Source organism: Triturus cristatus, chromosome 7 (genome assembly GCF_964204655.1).
Source record: "Triturus cristatus chromosome 7, aTriCri1.1, whole genome shotgun sequence".
Taxonomy (NCBI): domain Eukaryota; kingdom Metazoa; phylum Chordata; class Amphibia; order Caudata; family Salamandridae; genus Triturus; species Triturus cristatus.
Window position 1 is genome coordinate 61,145,900 of NC_140590.1, and position 18,500 is coordinate 61,164,399.

The 18,500-nt window shown below is 44.5% G+C and overlaps 1 protein-coding gene across 1 annotated transcript in view; it reads right to left on the minus strand.

Annotated features, from left to right (window-relative positions):
- Positions 1-204: 204 nt before the first annotated feature.
- LOC146808808 (uncharacterized) overlaps positions 205-18,500 on the minus strand; it is a 185,068-nt gene continuing 166,772 nt past the window's right edge. Inside the window, exon 8 of the mRNA XM_085615634.1 lies at positions 205-5,263. The gene's annotated coding sequence lies outside the window, so the exon portion shown is untranslated. The remainder of the gene's footprint in view (positions 5,264-18,500) is intronic.

Genomic DNA, 18,500 nt, shown 5'->3' on the forward strand with positions numbered 1-18,500 from the left:
TTCAAGAGGCATGTGAGGTTTGCTATTAAAATCCAAGGGAGCATTGAAGGCCAAAGCGACTAGTAAGGAATAGTTCATAATAAAGTAAACTTGAAAATGCTGTAATCCCCTTTTTAAGAAGGAGTACACTGAAACAATAACTTACAATGGACAGATCGAGCACCACACTAAATGCAACAGAAAGAAGCCAGACAAAAGCAGCTGTTTTAAATTCCTGCCTTCAAGGCAGCTTTTCACACTTTATTTGCCATTTTAGAAAGAGTGCATGTACATGTGATTGCAAAAGATTCCCATAAAAAGACAGTGTTACTAAAACCCAACACAATCCTGATCTTTCGGTTCTCAGTCATTTCTTGCTATTTTTTCTGTTCAGTGGAGTCCTCTTCAATCCTATCCAAGTGTTCACCATTGCACAAGAAAAGGACGGCACCTTTCACTCGGGCATCCATCCGGGGGCCATTTAACTCTGTTGCAACCTAGAAGTGAACTGCTGCACTTTCCAAAGAAATGAAGGCAGATGAGTGCTGGATCAGATGGTTGTATCCAACACCCTCCTATGGTATCATTGTGTTCACTTGCTGCAAAGGTAATAGAGGCCTGAAAAATGATATCCTTCTTCCTTCCGCAGTACAAGACCTTCAAAATCATCATGCAGTGATATAACACATCATCAAGCATGTCCGAACCCCTGATGTGTACCACACCTTCTGCATGATCACATCCAACCCCATGATGTGGGCCCCATCATCCTCCGCTCCATGATGTGGTGCCAGACATCCTCAATCAGCTACAACTCTATGATGTGGTGCTTGAAATCAAAAGCCATATCCAACCCCATGCTGTGGTACTAGACCAGTTCAATCAACATGACCAACCCATGCTGTGGTAATAGACCAGCTATATCATCATGCCCAACCCCATGCTATGGAAGAAGACCATCTCAATCATCATGTCCAACCCATGCTGTGGTACTAGACCAGCCCAACATCAAGTTCAACCCATGCTGTTGTACTAGACCAGCTCAATTATCATGCCCAACCCCATGCTATGGTACTAGACCAGCACATCATCAAGTTCAACCCATGCTGTGGTACTAGACCAGCTCAATCATCATGCCCAACCCCATGCTATGGTACTAGACCAGCACATCATCAAGTTCAACCCATGCTGTGGTACTAGACCTGCTCAGTCATCATGTCCAACCCATGCTGTGGTACTAGACCAGCTCAATCATCATGTCCAACCCAAGGTGTGGTACTAGACCAGCCCATCATCATATTCAACCTATGCAGTGGTACTGGACCTGCTCTAGCATCGTGCCAACCTCATGATGTGGTACTAGACCAGCCCATCATCCTTTCCAACCCATGCTGTGATACTAGACCAGCCCATCATCATGCCCCCCATGCTGTGGTACCGGACCTGCTCTAGCATTGTACCAACCTCATGTTGTGGTACCAGGCTTCCTCAATCATCTTGTTCAACTCCATGCTGCGGTATCTGAAATCCACAATGTTCATGCTCAGTCCTATGCTGTGGTACCAGACATCCTCAATCATCATGCCTAGCTCCACGATGTTATGCCACACATTCTCAATCAGGCACAGCTCTATGCTGTAGTACTCGACATTTTCAATCATCACATCCAGCTCCATGCTGTGGAACTAGAACTGCTCAATCAAGTGCAAATACAGTCCCCTCGAAAGTTGTGCCCAGCCCCCGGCTGTCATACTAGACTTCTACAGGACTGTCTTTAGTCCCCTTTAGACTGGCAGAAACATTACTGTTGAGGTCTTGGACCCCAGAAAACTGTGCTCAATCACTGCCGCAGAATAACAACCACCAATAAAGTAATGAACTCTAACCTTTTTAATGGCTTATTCAGCCCAATGCTGTGTGGCAAGAAAACAAATTGACACTAATGTATTCGGAACCATGGCCCAGTGTGTCCAGCCACTACTGTGCTGCAGGAGCCACCCCTGCTATGTTATGTGAATTTGTAGAACGCGGCTATTCACACGTGAGGGTATCCAGGAGCTAGTCCCTGCACTAATACACAGGGAACACCCGGCCAGTGTATTCAGTCCTTGCTACGCTATAGCAGCTGTGGTTGCACTAATGAACTGGGATCCACCCCGTCAGTGTGTCTTCACTCTCTCACACTGCTCCAGGCATCGCTGCCTCACTCTGTCACACTGCTTCAGGCATAGCTGCACGAGTCCACACTCTGGCATGCGGCTTCAGGCATTGCGGCATGAGTACAGACTGGCACGCTGCTGCAGTCTTCACTGCACGAGTACAGACACTGGCACGCTGCTGCAGGCATCACTGCACGAGTACAGACTCTGGCACGCTGCTGCAGGCATTACTGCACAAGTCCACACTCCGTCACTCTGCTGTAGGCATCGCTGCAGGAGTCCACACTGGCACGCTGCTGCAGGCATCGCTGCACAAGTTCCCACTCCGTCACCCTGCTGCAGGCATCGCTGCATGAGTCCACACTGTCACACTGCTCCTGGCATCACTGCACAAGTCCACACTCTGGCACGCTGCTGCAGGTATCACTGCACGAGTACAGACTCTGGCACGCTGCTGCAGGCATTACTGCACAAGTCCACACTCCGTCACTCTGCTGTAGGCATCGCTGCAGGAGTCCACACTGTCACACGCTCCTGGCATCACTGCACAAGTCCACACTCTGGTACGCTGCCGCAGGCATCACTGCATTAAAGTCCTCTTTGCTTAGTCATGGTTTTGCCGAAAATCTTTGCTTTGAGCAACCCTTACACAAATGCCTCTAATGGGAAGAACTCCTGTGATCTTTAGGACATAATTAACCTACACCCCTGTTTTCAATGTTAAACTATTCACTCTTATTAATATTTACTATCGCCATTAAACTTGTCCCTTCTTGTGGCCTTCTCTTTCATGTGTTCATAGTGCTACAAAAAAAACTCTGCCTTCTAAGAACTAAACATAGTTCTGCAATCATGTACTCCTGTTGCCATCTTTTTATAAACCTTGCCCATGTTCTTACAGCCTTGATCCAATTGCCTCAAGGCAAGCATACAAGCACTACAACTTCCAGAATGCATTGGTCTGTTCAATAAAAACTCGATAATGGAGGTTAAGTTCCCTGCCAACGCGGGGCTAGCTAGCAACCCTGTCATTCACCATCCAATCGATATTCAGCCTTTTAGAGGCTGCGCTCCGGCTACCTGGCCTCATTTACCATTAAATCGCCCAGTATTTGAACCCACACACAGTGGTGTAGCCGCTCCATCTTTTTCTACTTGTTTGATGGTTTTTAGCCTTTAACAAATCTACACAGTATAATACTGCGCCCTCACCTGCCGTATCACTGTTATTGGGTCGGTGGTAAAGCCCAACTGGTCGTTTTTAGAGGAGAACTGAACATTTCCATAACTTGGTGTTTCTCTCCCTTCCTTTCTGCTCCTTTCGAAGAAACAAACTGCACCTCCTGCAGCTCAAGAACGAAGGAGAACCCAACCAGCACATCTACAGGGACAAAGCAGAACATGGGCTTGGGATAAAGCATATGCAATACCCACATCTCAAAGAACCAGAACCCAATGCAAACATCTTAAGCATCATATGAACTACACAGAACTTATTTAGATCATCTTCAAAAAGCAAACAGAACTCAAGGCCATATCAAGAACCAAATAGAACCCAACCAGCACATCTCCAAGAACCCCAAAGAACATTTGACTCCACTGCTCAGAAAAAGGATTTTAGCATGAAAAACGTTTTGAACCTCAAAATAAGGAGCAAAGTCCATGATAACAATTTACATAGCACTTACATAATAAAGTTAGGTGTAAATCTTAAAGTGCAGAATTGCTAAAATCAACAAGCATTCACTCTAGGCACTGAGGGTAAAAGAGGCAGGGTGAGAGTATTACCAGGTTGGCACCCATATGTGCGGCACCATGCCAGACTTCTGTGCCAAGGGCAAGAGACAAAAGAAGACCGGCCTCCCTTTCAAAGGCACTTCCTATGTATTTAGTCCAGTATTTCTTTCCCACTATACCGCAGGGCATGCCGCAGTGCCCGGTGGGTCCAGCTTCCTTTAACTACATCTCTCACGTGACCGAAGGCAGAAGGCTCCCAAGAGGGTTCACTTCTGGAGAGAGGTGTTCAATGTCACACAGGCTTTGGTCTCAAACAGAATGGTAACCTTTAGTCAGAACATTGAGTTTAGTCTCAATTCCCCATTCCTTCTTTGGCCTCCACCTTCCAGTGATTTGATACCATCCTAGGCTCTCACTGGGTGCGACACAAGCACTTCTTGAGGCCTGCAGTTGTCATTTTCTACCAATTATAACTATAATTGATATCCATGACTGCTGGGCCCCCTTCTAGCGGCCTCTACATCTATTCATGACATAGCTGCCTCTAGTGGCTGGAATGCACTGGAGCCCTCCAGTGGCAAGAACCCCTTCAGCCACAACATGGATGGAGTGGTACATGACCCCCTCGACAGTCTGGAAATAGTAATCCAGGTCTGGAGAAGTGGTCTGTTCATACGAAAGGGCCCCATCTAGAGGTAAGAGTGGTATATTCATCCGTTGTGCCCACCTGAAGCAGGAGGAATTATATACCCATGAGTGATCGAGATATACATTGATGTGGCTAGCTCTCGCTCTTGACTGGAATGGGAATGTACTTGTTCAGGAGGATCCCCCACACCGTCGATCCATCTATGGTGGGTCCCTCTCATGGTTGGGTGGAATGGGGTGCACCCGTGTTAGCCACCACTAGTGGCTCCATTGTATATTGGTGTGGAGGTATACTGGAGTGATTTACACATCAGGGCTCCTAGTGGCTGGAATGCTGATTAGATCAGTACTGGGCCTTTCTAAACACTCGAATAGTATATGCATGGATGGTGCATACCAGGTGGTAATAAATCCCCATGTGTTGGGCTCCATCTAGAGACTGGAAAGTTGAACAACGGAATAGTTTTCAAAATAGAGAATTCCTCAGTGCCTCACTATTTATCAATTCCTCAGTTTATCTGTATAATCCATAAAAAGATGATCTGAAGCATAGATTTCCATCACCAGGTGTAGAATCACTCAATTTTCTGGATATTTTAATTGAAAAGCGTATCCACCCTCTATAGAACAGGGAAACCATCAGGGGCCAAAGTAGCCAGAAACTGAATCAGGTCGCTCTGCAAACGTAGCCAGGATGTGGTGCGATCTCGAAGCAAAGACGGCCAAATCAATGTTCGATTCTGCCAATAAAGAGAGAAAGTCAAATTAATTGTGAGCTACACTCACGAGGCAGACAAGATGGCAGCAGAGGTAGCAGACACTGAGACAAACAGTGCTTTTTTCTAAAGTACTAGCTCCTGTCCCCTTCCATGTGTGACAAACCCAATGCCCAGCCCAGCTCCCCTCAAACCGAACTACTGCAACACCCACATCAGCACTGTCGAGAGTCTGAGCACCTCACCCAACACCCTGAAACCTTCTACTAGCAGCCTGTCCACCACCCGCTAACAACCGGACACCTCCATTCCCTAGTCCGACTATCTCTTCCCAACCATCCAACAACGTATGCAGGACCTCGAACAAAGTGTGTTTGTGATAATGAGTTTTGCTTCATTAATAATGCTACCTGTATGAGATCTGAAATCTGTAACACATATGAATACCTAAAGATCTATCCAAAAACCAAAGTCCCTTCTAACACCCTGTTACATTTGGGTTAAATACCTTTTCTATTGATTAGCTCAGAACATTGACTCGCTTTTAAGACCACTGGTAACTAAGCTACCACCATGGAAAAAGGACAAAATGACTGCAGACGTCAAGGAAAGAGATTTTAATCTCATCACTCAATGGCTGGTGAGGATGGGCATGGAATTGTTGTGTAGCAATATCTCCTAGGAGACTGCTTTGATGTTTGTAAAAACTCTTGGTTAGCTAAAAATACAATGTCAGCACGATGCTTGTATAAGATTTCACAATTCTCAGGTAATTTGTTACTTTAAATTTTATTGATTGTTACTGAAAATTAACCTCCAGTCCAAGTCCTGACTCAGTCCTAATACACTAAAAAAGTGATGGATGTAGTGTTTGAATTAATCTCAGCCACTGGTAATTACTTGGGCAACATCCCAATCCATCCGTTTGGCCAGAACTGTTCCGATTGGAGCAGGGGAAAGACTGGTTAGCATATTGCTGGGTCCAAACTGAGGTGGCATGGTGTGCAAAGGAATGATGGACTGGGATGCGGCCCAGAGTGATTACCAGTGGCTGAGATTAATTCAAGCATTCCATCCATCACTGTTTTGTATGCTTTAGTCAGTCCGAATGAGTGCAGGTTTAGGACATAGGTGACATGTTTCGCCCCAGCCATGGACCAATGAGCTTTTTCAAGGCTAATTTGTTACAATACTATTTAAATAGAAAACAGACACAAACAATTAATAATAGCAGGCAAAAAGGATACAATGTACACAGTTGAAAAGACATAAAAGTTTCATTACTTAAACAAATTAACATAGTTTATATCCATTTCCACATAGTTATTTGAACACACAAGAAAAAAAAAAAAAAGAGAACAGCACATGCAAGATGAAACACATTCAGTGCTTAGTTTGAAAAAGAATAAGCACCAGGTCCGAAGGCCGCTGGCACTAATGAAGGCCAGAGTTGCGACTTCCAAGGCTGACTAGTCTTGATTCCACCCCATGCATCTTTCATCCACCACCAGACATTCTGTGCCTCTTTTCCCCACTCTTGCACGTTCCTTTTCATCCCTGCGTTCTCTTTTTGCCACAATTCTTCTCTTCCATCTTCTTTCCTCCTTTTCTGTTTTCTCTCCTGCTCTGGGTGAAAGTCTGATGTGTAAAAGTAAGTGCTGGTCCCCAAAAATGAGTTCTGGAGGACACTCCTGCAACCAGCGGCTCAAAATAAGCACTAAACACGTCTCTAATTTGCACATTAAAAATCGTAATTATAACAGGAATAACTCAGAGGCCCTGTGGCATGCAGTCCAGAGGAGCACACACAGCAGACCAATGTAGGTCATCCCTGTTTCTTCTCATAAGAACCCAAATCAAAATAAGGGGTGGTACTGCTGAAAAATGTATGCAAACTAGAGTTGTGGGTTCTTTTGCCCTCACATCCTGATGTACAAATGTATAATCCTTGAAAGGAAATGGGTTAATGCCATAAAAATGCATAACGTGCATAGGGATATATTAATTAACTAAGCTGACAGAGCACAAAAAACGTCTATGCTAGTTCACAGGTGTATTTGAAGAAAATAATTTGTGGGAGTGTTCCCAAAAGAAGCAATCTTCAGTCATATACATACAAATATTGTCGCTTTCTGTCAAAACAAACAGAAACACCAGACAAACTTAAAAAGGTGTTTGTCTGTGGTATGCAAAACAAATGCGTACTAGTCTGTGTGTCAACATGACATTGTGACCTTGTGGTTCTACGGGAGGACCAAGTACAGCCAGAAATAGATCCAACAGTACACAAATCTAAAATTGAGATTATCTAATTGCCACTCTTATTGAATCCAATAGGAAATCGCGATTCCTAAAGTAAGAAAGCTTGCATCTTTTAAATAGGAACTCCTATGAGGTCGCAAAATCGCACTACCTCATGAATATTAATGAGTTGGGTATCATTTTGTGACCCATTTGGAATCGCAGTCTTCACAGGGATGGAGACTTGCTGAGGTAAGCAGACCACCATGTCTGGGATTGCTTTTCTATAAAGCAATCTTATTTTCTGTAAAGACAAATGGGAGGCATTTAAAAAGAAAAAAATGAAAGTTTGAAGTTTCATTTTTTGAGAGTAGGCAGTGGTCCCTGTGACCACTGCCTGCTCTTAGAAAAAAGAATTCCAGTTTTCAAACGAGAGAGGGTTCCACTGGACCCCTTCATATTTGTGAATGAGTTACCACCTTCTTCAAGGAGTCGGTAAAGTATTCATGTTTTGAGACCAGAATTTGGTCTCAAAACATTAAAAAAATCCCATTCAGATTCGGTATTTAAAAAAGGACTCCCAAAGCATCCCGCTTCCAAATATTGAAATGCAAACACAAATTGCAATTCGGTGACATATTACTGAATCACAATTTGTGCTTTGAATATATGTAAAAGCATTTATGGAGTCGCAAACAGCCCAAGCAGGCAGTTTGACGGAAAAAATGCTTTGTACATAGGGTATCTTCAATATTGAGGCCAGATGGGGCTTTTGAGGCAGCTTTCGTCATACATTACTGGGTTATTGTGGTGCATTTTTTGCAGCATTAAGTTCGAATGGTCAGAGGAGTCACTGATCTGTCTGAATGCATCTGAAACATAATGGTCTCCATCTATCTAAACAGACTCAAGTGAATGAGAATTCTGTATAGAGCAACTTCTGCCCAGAGAGGGCGTCTTGGCGCTCTGGCAACAAAGGCTGAAAACTAGGGAATAGACTCAAGAAGTGAAAGCTTTAGTGAGCTGAATAACCAGGTCTTGAGTTTCTTTCCAAATAATGGCTCAGAACCTGAATTGAGGACATTAGCAGGAAGTGAGTTTCAGGTATGGAGGCCAGAAAGGAGAGGATACTACCTCTCCAATACAGGGTCTCATGATGCAGGGAGTACAGATTAGATTGGCAACTTCAGATCTCGGACGGAGAGCTGGATAGTAAGGCTGGATACGTTTTTGAAGGCTAGTGTGACCCTTACTAGAAAGGCACATGAAAACCATGCACATATCATTAAAGACAGATCACATGCTAACGAGTCACCAGTGAAGCTACCGCTGAGGTACTGAGAAGGGGTACTGGTGTGGTATGTTTACAATTAAGTGGGCAGCAGAGTTGTGAACTTTAAGAATCTGCGGGTAGATGGAGGACAAACCAAAAGAGTGGCCAATCTAGAAGTGATGGGAGCATACACAACCAACTTGTCAGTGGAAATCAGAAGGAGCGAAAGCATTTTTCTAAGTGTCCTCAGAAAAGTGATTCATGTGACCCTAACTTTTGACACGAATAAACAATTGACCGCTTCTGGTTAAACCTCACACGTAGGTTCCTGGCTGAGGAGGAAGGCACAGCGGGGTTCCCAGATCGGAAGGCCACCACAAATGTGACCACAAGGAGGTTTGCTTTCCAAAGAAGAGAATTTCTGTCTTCTCTCAATTTAATTTGAGACAGTTATCGTTCACCCATTTGGCTACAGATGGCATTCAAACCCACAAACTGGATGGAGGGAATAGTCAAATTAAGTTTTAATGATCTATTAGTGGCAATACTATTATCACTTTCACTTTGACCCTTGTGATGTGAGTTAACATTGAAACAGTTACTGTCTCATTGAGATAAAGTTGGCTTAAAAAAAATGACAAACATAAGTTCTGAAATAAAAAATGTCTCATGATCCAGTTTTTTAGGTCTGAATTAGTGAGTGTACAAGTCAGAGAGTCCATTGACACCCTATTGTTATCTTGGAACAACAGTTGGGACAGTGGGTGGCTAGCAAATGGTTAGTGAATTGGATTTTGCATTATCAGTGTACTAATTAATCTGGCATGTAGTGTGCCTAAAGGGAGACATATTAGGAACATTTCAACATCTGTACCTCAGAGACAGGACACTGAACTTAAAGCTGTGGTATACTGCATAGACTCTAGAAATGAGCCAAATATGCTTGGAAAATAAATAGTTTACCTTCAACAATCCCATCTATACTGCAATGGGGAAACTATTGGCCCCCAGTTATGTGAACTTATATAATGGACACTTTAACGCCAATGATTTGGGAAGAGTATTTCATAAAGTACCTCCCCCGTACTATATATATATTCTGGGGTAGGTACACTGATGGAATCACCATGATTTGGCAAGAACATTCTCTGTTAAAGGAATGTCAGCAAAGAACAAGTTACTTACCTTCGGTAACGATGTATCTGAAAGAAACACGTTAGTTAGATTCCTCACCTTAGAATATCCCCAGGCGTCAGACTGGATCCGGAAGATTTTTCGTCAGCAATACCCCTTGCGCATCGCTAGGCGTCGTCTGCGGCTCCGTGTCCGTCGTCGGCGTCGTGCGCCGGAATGACGTCGTCGGAGTACTTAGACGCCGCCCTCGCGCGCTGACGTCAGTTCTTCTTTTTTCCGCGCCAGTAAGCGCAGATCCGGGAGAGCTACCCCTTTTAGTCTTTTTTGACTAAATCTTTTTTGATCACTTTTGATCCTTGTCTGTCGACATCTGGTGGGGGGGGGGGGTTGTTTTGGGGGAGTCCAGGGTGAATATAGATGGTGATGTGGGTGGGTGAGCACCAGGACACAAAATACATCTTTGTTTTTTTAATATTTGGAAGTATTGTCTTCCTCCTTTGCTATTAGGAAAACAAAATGGACCTCTAAGTTTCTTTGGAGTAGTAATACCCCCTCTGCAGTCCCTTTTTAAGTAATGCTGCAATCTCCTTAAGCAACAGAAGCAAATATTCTTTGTTGTGTTTGCATTGCGGAATTTAGGGCGGCTATTAGTGAACCCTATACAGCATCTGCTCTCCGGCTAGGATAGGAACCATTTGCTTGTTGTTCTCTTTCTTTATTGTTGTGGAAACCCCTCAACCTTCCCTTGTCCTATAATCAGTGGAATAGGACTCGAGTCATTCTTTAATCACCAAGGATCTTCTACCCGTAGATCCTTGCGCACATCCTCTGGATGAACCACATCACATAGTCTTCTCAAAAGGCTGAATTTGTGATGCCTACTGGGTTGGTGTGATTTGTTGTACAGCTTAGTGGCTGTTATACTGCTGCTGATTTGAGCCAGAAGGAAGTTTATCTTGTTACTGTTTGTAGAAAAACCTGTAATGCTGCAAACACTTGTGGGTTTTCCAGTCTTTGCTCTTTTTTTACTTTTTGCAACAGGTTACCGACCTGTGATCCAAAATATGTTTCCCATTAAATGCCTCGTCCAATGAGTGTTGTTGGACTTCTGGTATAAAACCTGCCACTCTGATGCACGCAGGTGTACAGAGAAGTATTCTGGCATCAATATAACATACCAACAATCAGTCTCCGCAGAATCCAAGGCACAATTGAGACTTGCGTTGAAGATGGTTTGCCTTCTGATACTATTGTCTCTACTTTTCTTCTATGGGCACCTGTCTCTTGCTCTATAATCTCTTCCACTTCCTCCTATTTGTGTTTTTATGGTCACAGCTTCTTAGGAGAGGGTGAGATTAGGCAATGCTACAATTCATGACTGTTCTCTTACCAAATCTCTTGCCTGCTGCATCAATCTGCTTACTTTCCAGATATGGATGTGTTCAGCATGCACCACCATGGAGTCCAGTAACACAAGCCTGTTGATCTAAACAGGGCCCTTTGGAGGAGCCCTGTTCTTCAATACAATGGGAGTTGCAGATCTAGTCTTTACGGTTTATATATAGGGAGTTAGGAAAGTGTCAGTATGACAAAAACTTCTGTGCTCAGAAGCTCCTCCCCCTCGTTTGATGGCGGCTTTCCGGGTTTGGCGTGGTGCGGTGTGAGAAGACGCTAAGGAGCTACGGGCTGAAATCTAACTGCGCACTGCCTGGCTGTTTTCCAGCACCCACACAGTCCTTCACGGTCTTTCACGGAACGGTACGCTCTGGCGAGGGTGCAGGGTTTGAAAGTCGGCTCCGGTTCCTCATATCCCCCACAGCTGACTGCTGAGGACTGCACCGAGTGTAGAGGTTTCGTAGAGGTTTCGCCTTTCTTCGTCTTTACAGCCGGACGGCAGTTGCAGAGTGAAGGTTCCGGTGCTTTGTGCTTCGCAGGCAGAGAGGCAGATAAGTGCGGCGGAGTACAGAGAAGTGCAGCGGTGTGGCTCTAACAAGCAGGCTGGGCTGCGAAAACACGGGAAAGTGACGCATGAGAATTTTTCAAGTATTGAAACCCAAGAAAAGTGTGGACTACGGTAGGAGAGAGATAGGAGGGCGGCATTACCGGTGAGTCTAATACTGATTGAAAAGTAAGACTTTATCTCACTCACCTTGCAGTGTTCACCGGGTTCACCATGTGGCGCATTGTTTGACTTTGGCGGGCTGATCTTTTGCCAATCTGCTGTTGGGGTGTTGAACGCTGCCGGACCCTGGAGGCAGCACAACTCACCCGGTTCTCTCGACGTACCATTGCAGAGGGTGACGGCTGATACGGTCATCAGGGCCTGCATTGACCATCGTCCCCCTGGGCAGTGCACACCGCTTTCGTCACCATAAAGCACTTAAAACATCGTGGCGCTTCCCGTAGCCAGGAGGAGGTAGGGCTGGGCCAGGGCTCTAACATCGCCACCTACATATAGGATTACTCCGTTTTGGTGACTACACACCGCTACAGAAGGCAGGTGAGGAAAACTGGATGCCCGCAAAAGGAAGTAAAATTGGTGACTCAAATCAGTTGGGTTATTTTGATTCGCAACTTGCCCTCTTTTCAAAACAGTACATAGCGGCTGAACTTGTACATCCAGAGGGTTGTTGACTTGGTTATCTATTATTGTGCAGTTTAAGGCCGATCCTGTTGGGATTTTGGTCCCCGAATCGCGATGTCTACAGAGAGAATCAAACCAGACAATGTGGGAGGGAGCCTAAAAGGGACACTGGATGCTTTCTTTATCAGGGCAGAATCAGCCTTGGATCAAGAAATTCGTTCTGCCAAAAGAAGACTTTCCTTGGACTCCAACACAGGCCAGAAAAGACTGTCCATGGGGGGTTTAGCCAAGACAAAGAATCTGAAGGCTGTTACCCCGAAAAATTCATTACTACAGAGAAGTAATAAACAGAAACAAGCATTGGCATAGCCAATAGGTCTCGCTATGGGACCTTATAAGTATTTAGTTATGCAACTGTTGCATGGCTAAACACTTATAAGGTCCCAAAAGGGAGACCGATTGGCTACGTCAATGCTTGTTTTATTTGGTTCTAGGCGGAGTCAGTTTTACAGTGTGATCTGACTGTAGCTCTGGTTCAATTGCTTCATCGAAAGTTATCTTCTGCGTGCATGGTTTTTATGCAATTTGTGCTGTATGCAGCCAAGGTGGTGTCTGATACCGGCCATGTTGCTGCTCTGATGTCATGCTCATAACGTACTCTGTATCGGGACAAAGATGTGCTTTTGTATAAAATGTTATGTTTCCCCTTCCTAAACCTGGGGATGGAGTGGAGTCTGATATTTCTTGGCTCCAAGGCACATAGTATGTCGTCAGATCTTTTCGATACCGACTAGGTTGAACAGGCTTCAGAGGCTGCTCTTGCAGCCAATCTGACTGTAGAGGGTGGTGTGCCTTTGACATAAGGGCTTGTTTTTGAGACCTTTGCTCTTCAAGTCATGGAGATGGCTTTCGATGCGAACACCCAGCTTTTAATGCCAATCTTACATTTGGATCCGTCCCTCAGTTAGGGGTTGCTCAGTGTTATGCAGTGTGTGCTCCTTAGGAAATTGATCCTCATTTGAAAGTCATATTTCCACTATCCACCTTTCCTCTTCAGAGTCTCTGGGTGTGTAGGTGTTGAGATGCAATCTCTGTACATAAAACTGTGGGTTTAGATGGTTACTGAAATCGGTCTAGGATCTGGCTCTTCATAATCAAAATGTTATTGGTGTCAATCATCTTCCTTTAGGTCGATGTTTGTCAGAAAGACTATATTGCCTTCTTTAGGCATCACTTTTTAAATCTTATTACATCCCATGGGTTAATTTGCGTGTACATAATATTTCCACTGCAGGTTGGTTGCCCAGCTATAGTTGAGGTTGACAACTAATCTTTTAGTTTTCACATTTTGGACTCGTCAAGCAACTGGATTCATTGTGGTCTTGTGGAAGACACAAACTAGCAGCTTCGGTACAGACCAAGGTGGCCACTTCGAGATGAGCTCCCCGACCGGGACCAGCATGATGTCCTAAGTTGCTGTTTTCACATGGTGTTGGCTCAGCAATGCTGGGGGACAGGTTTTGGAGTCCTTGATGGGATGCATACAGCCTTCTCTTCGATGGAATGCCACGGCAGGGTGCTCACTAGAGCTCTCTTCCCTCACCCACTCAGAGGCACACTGACTTGAAACCAGTTGAGGGCTGATCTCCCTTACTTGGATGGGGCAGCATGGAAGTGTCCCTTTGCTGCCTTCGGGAGTCAGTGCCCAGGATGCGACTCCCACAGAGGTGCCTGAGAACAGCAACCCACCTATATGCAGAACCCCTAAGGGTTGAAGTAAGTTGAAGTAAGTGAGGTGAAGGATTGGGCCTCGGGACGCTGCAGGCAACAAACCATAAAAAGGAGTCCCAATAGAGAACCTGTCAAGCGGGAGGTTACAGCCTCCCACAGACTGGGCCCTAAATGAATCCTGAGTGTGACCTCGCACCGGTGATGGGCCACAGAACTTTGAGAGGGCAGAAGCGGCGGGTGATAAACCTCGACAGCCGGAAAGATTACCAACAATAAATGCATTTCTAAGGCCCTGCAGCAATTTGGTACAAATGAGATCAGACTTAGAGATGTGTCGAGCTCCACATCAAGTGGATGCCCACCATGAGAGGCTGCGGAGCTCTGTAAGTGGTGCCCCAAAGCGCTGCCACATGCAGAAGAAGCGTGACCCCTCATTGTGCCTCCCTGAGATTTAGAGAGCAATGCTGTGGGTGAACACTTGAAGCTACTAAGGACAAGACAGGTGGATTCCTATATAGACCTCTAGTGCCAGGTCCGATGGACATACTTGGTTTTCCAACATTTGAGTCACATGCATGAACTCTGGTAATCTTGCCCACCTGATGCCTTGCACATGCTGCTGTTGAAGAGGGAGATTGCGGGATGCAGTACAAGATTAACTGAATGGCAGGGAAGAGACTGAGCTACAATTGAATATCCATCCCACACTGGCCCTGGAGAGAAAATGCTTAATACCATATAGCCACTGAGGTCTGGTGACCACAAAAAACTGGGGAGTGTGGCCACTGCCCCACTAACCATGTAACCAGCTGCTGATTAATTAAACAATAGACCGAGTGCTTATTCGCACAGCCCCAGAGGTCTGTCTATGCTTCCCAAACGACATATGAGAAACAAGCATTTGCAATGCAATAGGTCTCGCATTTACGCAAGTTTGAGCTATTGGCATTGTAAATAACAATGCCTTTTATTTATGTTTTACAAACAGACACAAAAATAAAAGGCATTGTCATTTATAATGCCAATAGCTCAAACTCGCGTAATTACGAGACCTATTTCATTGCAAATGCTTGTTATTTTATTCGTCCTTCACCAGCAGGATTTACCTTTAATAAGGAGAGGGGTAGAAAGTCTTTCCTCTAATGGCCCCTTCTCCATCAGGCCGTCGGCGGAAGCTTTCCATCGATTGAGCCTACAGCGGCTCCGTCAACGGAAGCTGATAGTCTACCCAAGTCTAAATAAGGTGGAAGGGGCAAGGCTTTGGGGGACAGGGTATTCCGCCACATCTGTGACAGAGTACGCTGTCTGCACAATTGTAAATCAGCACCTTAGTAATAAGTTTGTTTCTCTGCAAAGCGTTATGCCTATTCATCTTTTCATTCTTCCAGTGCTGATATCAAGACTACTGAATTAAATAAAAGAGAGCTTTTTTAACACAATATACACCTGTTGTGATGTGTAGTGTGTCTGTAATATTGCAATGGGTTGCATTACAACAGTTACAGGTGACTCACAGAGCGGTGCAAAGTAAAACTATCAGGGGAGAGGATGTGGTCCGTCGGCTAGACTGCCAACTTTGGTGCTGGAAACAAGGGTTCCAGCCTCGGGGTTGCGTCCACATCCTGCGATTCTGGGCAAAACACTTAATCTCCCTGTGCCAGTGTAAATACGGTGCTCGTGTAAAGCGCTCCGATACCTTTGGGTCGAGTTCGCGCTATACAAATATGCAAAAAAACAAAAGGCCTAGATTGCTTGGTGGGTCGATGATTTTTTCGGAATAGCATTTAAAACGGCTTCCATACAGCGCTACACACATCTTTGCGGACCCTTCTGCCCACTGCTGCCTACTGCCTTTGCCTGCGTTTTCAGAACTGCAATGAAAGCACAGGCAAAGAAAAAAGTGTTGGCAGCCATCTTGGAGTGTTATTTTGTTTTACTTCGAGAGACCAGTTGCATTGTGTGTAGAGCGGAAGAGACAAGGTCATCAGCAATGGCTGTTGGCAAACTGTTGTCTGCTAAAGTGTAATCCATATTCTGACGGAATCAGTCAGATAAAAACTCAGTTTTTAACTATTGTACTTCTACATTTTCTAAAAAATGCTTAAAAATGTTCTACTTTCTACCTCAACATCATGAAATCCGTGATTAATAGAGAAAGGTAGTTAAAACAATGATCGTCCTCTACAACTTTCACAGGGCCCTAACTATCAAGTTCATCCAAAAATTGATTGAACGATTCCATCAAACTCATGTTAAAAACAATAAAAAGCGAAAGATTCGAGGGTGATAGTAAACATGGAATTTGATATTACACGAGTTTGATAACCTCTGAGAAACACTGAGGTTTTCAAGGGTTGTATAGATAGTAGCAAACAAGCAACGCTTTCATTATCACCCATCTGACCTCAATGGCCCGTCTGGAACAGCGTATTCAGGGTCTCCATTAGGTAGACGCAGGGGAACTGACCACCGCTGAATAGTCATGAGCAAAGAGATTTCCCGCTTATCCCTCAGTTCTTCTTCAAGGTGGGCATGACCTATTGCAGAGGTGTACCAACCAGGTAGAGTGGGTGAGGAGGAATTTGGTGTTTACAAATAAAAGACCAAACCAACACTGTCATTGTGGAGCCCACGCAAGGCTTTGTTACATTTATATCAGACTTATATTATACCTCTACAACATCCTACACAATACATTTTGCACCAAAAACAGTTTTGTCATTAGTAGGTGATGGTCAGAGACCTCAAAACCATCTACTACATTTGGGTAAAAGTGGCAATGATTAAACAAACCAGCAGAAATGAAATATGAATTAGCATGTAAGGAGTGAAAAAAAAAGATATGCCAAGATTAAACATCAGCTATTTTTGCATAGAGTACTCGTTCCACAAGTTCACACTTGCACTGAATGTCCAAAGTAAGAACTCTCTGTAACGCCCCAGGACCCGACCGAAGTTTTGCACAGTTCTGGTTCACCACATTAATTATTAATCCCATAGGGCAAGCTTCATTAGTCAACACTCATTTTTGCATACACTGCAAATCCATTATTAGAAGCAAGGGGTGATAGAGCAACTCGGTTTTAATAGAGGCTTGAAGTCAGGACCCAGTTCTTGTTGAACGAGGAGCATAGTTCGAGATAACTAAGGAATCTGTGGATGTGACAGATTCTCTTTTGACCCTACTACAGTAGTTAGTACTGTCGCAGAAAGAATCGTCAACTGGAAGCAGAGGACGTTTTGAGGATGAACAGGTAATAAGGAGCAAGAGGTTTGTGTAGATGGACGACTGGGGAAGAGCTTGGCAGAGCAGTGAGAAGAGGGGGAAGAAAGTAGGTACCAGAGGAATACGTTTGTGTTTTGTGAGGCAGAAAGAGGGGTTTTAGCAGACGTCCAGGGAGGCAAGAGGTAAAGTTTTCATACCATTTTCCACACCTTCACCCCTTTCATTGCCAACAAATCATCTCTTCATTGGCAATTGAATTGTGTGTATGCTGTGGTGTACAATGCTTCAGTGGTGTGTTAAACCAAATCAATCACTTGAGTTCAGTCTCATAAGCGCAATGCTAAAACACATTTTCCCCCTCTTTCACCTACTCTAGAAGTGTAGGGATAAGAAAGACATTTTAGGCAGTAGTTTTCTTGTTAAGGTAGACAGTAGGATGCTGTAACATACCACTCTCAGAGCTACATTGATACCCACTCTAAATCAGTTCCCTGGGTTATGGGGTTTGGCGAACTTTAGGGTTTTAGATCGGTGGAACCCCACTTTCAAAGACTGATGCGGGTCCCTGGACTAAAGTACAGAATCTTTACTATCGCCAAACTAAAAACTATTCATACCCCCAAGGGGGAAAACTCTACAATGCCTTCACCACTGCATTTCATGGTGGGGTAAAAAAAGTGCATATATCCACTTCCACCATTAGCACAACCTTACTGTCGTTAGAGGCTCATCACTTTCATAAACAGAAAGCTGAACCACCCAGGTAATTATTTTTGTTAATGTAGCAAGGTGTTTCCCTTTTTAATCTGTTTATGTAGCGTTTTCTCCTCACATCCCCAATAATTTTTAAGGCTGGCTTGTAATTGCGACAGCAGCAACCATCAATACAGCTCTGAAGATGATCACTGGGCCACACACAATTACATTCCCCAAACTACTCATTACCTTAATCATGGAGGAGTTATCTCCGCCTGCGCGAATGACGAGCCGTGCAGATGGGGATAGATGGATTCTGCGCAGTCATTTTAAAGGCAAGCATTGCACAAAGCAAAATAAATTCAGTGGAGCATAT